Here is a 4393-nt window from a genome sequence, read left to right on the forward strand (position 1 = left end):
ACTCTACACTGTTGACCTCCCAAGGCTGAGTGGACCCCATTCCAGCCTTCGTACCACACTTGAAATTTCGTGGCAGGGCCAGGAATCGAACCCGGGCCTCCGGGAGTGGCAGCTAATCACGTTAATGAGGCATTTCTACCCATGAATTTTCTTCCATAGAATAATCCTTTAGGCGGTGTCGTATTTGCCATATGACAGCAACACAACACATTTTTATCCAAGATAATCTGAACTTTAACATTTAAACATTGACGAGTAAGAATCACTACTGCAATGACGGTAAGGCCAACGTATGAAGTGTTGTTACCTGACCAATGGGGCCGATAACCTAGATGTTAGGGCCCTTTAGACAATAAGCATCATCATCATCATCGAGCAGAAAACAGTTTACAATTTATTTACTCAAAATACTTTTCTCTCACTGAATTTTTATTTATATTCTTATTCTTTTTTCGCTATCTGTTTTACGTCGCACCAACACAGATAGGTCTTATGACGCCGGAAGAATAGGAAAGGGATAGCAGTGGGAAGGAACCGGCCGTGGCCTTAATTAAGGTACAGCCTGATGTGAAAATGGGAAACTACGGAAAACCATCTCCAGGGCTGCCGACAGTAGGGTTCGAACCCACTATCTTCCGGATGCAAGCTCACAGCTGCACGCCACGCAGACAAATTGTTCCACCCTACTGCATTTCAAGTAAAAATTATTGTCTGAATTTAGCACGGCCAACTTGCCCGGTATTTAATATTCTAGTGAAAGGTATGAATAAAATGTAATCTGAAACTATATAAATATTGAAATTAAAATTTAAACATGTTTGAGTCAAAATATTTATGTTATGCATACAACGAATATGGAAAAAGTAAGGCTTTTATGTTTTACAACTCTAATTGAACAATGACTCTTAATCTCAATATTAACATCAGAAGACAGAAGCATTGTGGTAAGTTCTGATATGTATGTAAATGCCATGATAATAAAAAAGATTAAGGAACGTCAGTTGGACTACTCCATCCTCCGCAGTTTCATTTCACGACGTTGTTTTGGCACATATCAATGAGCGTAGCCTTTAGGATTAATAATTTTAACAATATTAGTCAATGTAACATACTATTTTATTCCCTAAATTAAGATGCATGGGCAATCAGAGTCAATATCAGAACGTCAGCTGAACTAAGTCAACTATCCGCAGTTTCATTTCCCGACATCATTTTGGCCAATATCAACGAAAGTAACCTTTAGGATTAATCATTTTAACAGTATTAACCTATGTAACATTCTCCATAACTCTAAATTACGATAAATCGACAATCAAAGTCAATATATTTTCCATAAAGAAGTATGCATTTCTACCGCAAATAGGTCGGCCGCCAGCGCTACGTGTCGAGTTGTGTAACTACTCCGATTACAGTGCGTGGACCCGATTGCCAAGGCCGGTAAGGAGCTAGCTAGAGCGACGCATCAAGTCGGCCGTGCAAAAATGATCTTAACTTTTCACGCCACTTTCAGATGGCGCAACTTCCTCTCTTCCGCTGTGCACACGATGCCACTTTTGACATTGCACGCAACTTGGAAGTTGCGCAGAATTCGAGTGGCACGTGCAACTCTTCGAATTGCATGAGTGCTTACACGAAATCCGCTTAACTTTTCTTGCTCAAATCGAAGTTGCATGCCATTTTAGTTGCACCGTGGACAAGTGACTTTAGAGCTGTGATTCGATCAGGTATGCTCATGATGCAATGCCGAATGTTCTCTTGCGGTATAAGCTCCCATTCTGCGTGGAGCGCAGTCCGAAGTTGAGCCAGGGTGTCAGGGGAACGACTCCTAAGCATATTCCAGATAGCTCTATCGGATTTAGATCGAGACTACGGGCAAGCCACACCATGCGGTCAATTCCGACTTCATCCAGGTACTCACGTACACGAACAAGAACATGTGGGCGAGCACTGTCATGCATCAGGATCAAGTTCTCGCCGATGATAGGTGCAAACGGCACCACGTGATCCATTAAAATCTCCTCGATCTTCCATTCTCGACGAACACAAGCTCTGTGCACGTATCCGTGTCGTTTCCAGTTCAGACCATCACAGTCTCCACTGAACGGCTGTTTGTGGTTATTCTTGACAAAAGGCGGGAAACGGCAGTATTGGTGTTGTGATTGTCACGATCAGTAATGTTTATACATTATTGCGCTGAAACTTCTTAAATCAGCTAATTAACTTACGATACATTGCCATATTGCTGTAATGTCACAACTAGAGCCCAGATTTCCATGCACTATCATATGACAAAACATGCTCAATAAACAGGAAAATATGCACTATCAAAATTTAGTTCTCTTTGAAAGATTGTACAAAAACTTTCTCCAAATTGTCTTGATTTAAGCTCATCCGTTTATCTGTCAGCAGATTCTTAAAGTACAGAAAATGACCTTTCTGCGTCATAAAAAGTGACAGGTGCATACTAACATGAAGACATTTGGGACAAAGTGAAGTCAAATAAATTGTGAGTCTTTGCATTTTCATCACAATACGTCCTTTATAAGCTTGACGAATTCAAAATGAGGATTTCAACGGATCATTTTTTTAGCTGCCGCAGCTACTTCTCCGTGTGATGATTGCACATGATTATGTCTTCAATAACTGCTAAAGATTGAAGCTGAGATAACAAAGACGTGTGACGAGTGAGAGTTCCGGGTAAGAAATTCCAGAATAACAACAGAAGGTTCAGTGCAAAACCAAGGTTTGTAAGCTGCTACCTCAGTAACGCCGCATCACAGACGTGTGATAAGTTTTGATTTTTTCGTTTAACCTAGACAAAAAAATGAAACGTCGTTTAGTAATGCACAATTTACAGTTCAGTTTATAGCAATGTACAGAACTGGGACACGTTATTCCTAAGCATTAGAGATCGACGCGGGGCCTTCCGGCTTACATCAATGTTTACTCAAGAAACAGATAAGGTGCTTGGTTAATTGATTTATAGGACCTCTACCTGTACTAACTTTGGTTGTCAGACATATATTATATCCGTCTCTCGATAACAGACATACTGTATAACGTGGAAAAACGGTCCCAAATTCTACAAACTAACATATATAAAAGGCACAATCATGCAAGTTAATATTAAATATGTGCCAAAGTCAGAAGAAAAATCATGTTATGCACTACGAAAATTCACAGTTATTCGACTGGGTCAGGAACGGAATGAATGAAGCCCCCATCTAGCGGCGAAGATAGGAACTGTGCCGGCTGCCGAAGCCTGTACATTCTTCTGCGGCAATGATTAATGAATGACAGATCCAAATACTCGCTATTAAATACAAAATCTTCAAAATATGCATTATGCATGAATATTCTCCTAAAAAGGCCAAAATATGCAAACATGCAGGGATAAATAAGGGTTATTTGGAATCATTAAGTCGTAAAACGAATATTTGCAATGTTTTTGGAGTGTAACTAGCTTATTTAAAAACATCCATTTGCACGGAAATCCGGGTTCTAGTCATAACATTTAACCTACACAAGGTTTCAAATGGACTAATAAATTTTGTCTGAAATACGTAGGGTTTTTTTTTGTGTGTGTGTGTATTAACAAACCTGTAGTTCATACGTCAACATTTGTTTACACAGACCAAAATTTTCACATTACCGAATATTAGCGCTTTCAATAAGTCTTTCTCAAACCTCTGCCCAGTTCTTCACATCGTCAACGAGACTAAGGTAAAAGAAATGATACTTTTCTAAACACAAACTTCACCTTTGTCAAGTTGCATCTATGCATCCGATCTTACGTTTAATGGCTTGGTTGACCGAGCGTTCTGTTAGTAGTCCGTTTCATCTGCTGTATCCATCACAGTGGGAATCTTTGCTTTTTTTTTTTTTTTTTACAAAGTTGTCTTCTTGTCGACGTACTATGTGACTAACATCTGGAATTTTCTGGTAATAAAATACGGGCTCTCTAGCAGCTTAGGCTGTAAAGCCGTGATCGGTTTGCCCGGAAGGACGTGGGTTCCATTTCCCTTCAGAAAGTCGAGGAATACAAGAAAATGAGATTTCCACTTTTTGAGGCGCATGTGGACAATTGGACCTGGGCCTGAGGAAGAGGCTGGGCTTCGTTTGGAGCATGGCGCTGTACGGAGCCGAGACTGGAAGCATTTGAGATGTGATTATGGAAAGAGTAGGAGAAAAGATGAAGCTATCAAAGATATCTACACAAATAAGAGAAGACTGTCTTGGACACTAGCTGCAAAGAGGAAATGTGAACAGGAAAGGATGAAGAAGGTACCAGCTGGTGGACAGTGTCAAGACGGCAGGAAGCTACCAGCAAAAACAGAGGGCAACAGATGATAGGACAGTACGAAGAGCTGCAGTGCGAAGGAAGTGTGAGGGC

The sequence above is a fragment of the Anabrus simplex genome, chromosome 13 (genome assembly GCF_040414725.1).
Source record: "Anabrus simplex isolate iqAnaSimp1 chromosome 13, ASM4041472v1, whole genome shotgun sequence".
In the NCBI taxonomy this organism is placed as follows: domain Eukaryota; kingdom Metazoa; phylum Arthropoda; class Insecta; order Orthoptera; family Tettigoniidae; genus Anabrus; species Anabrus simplex.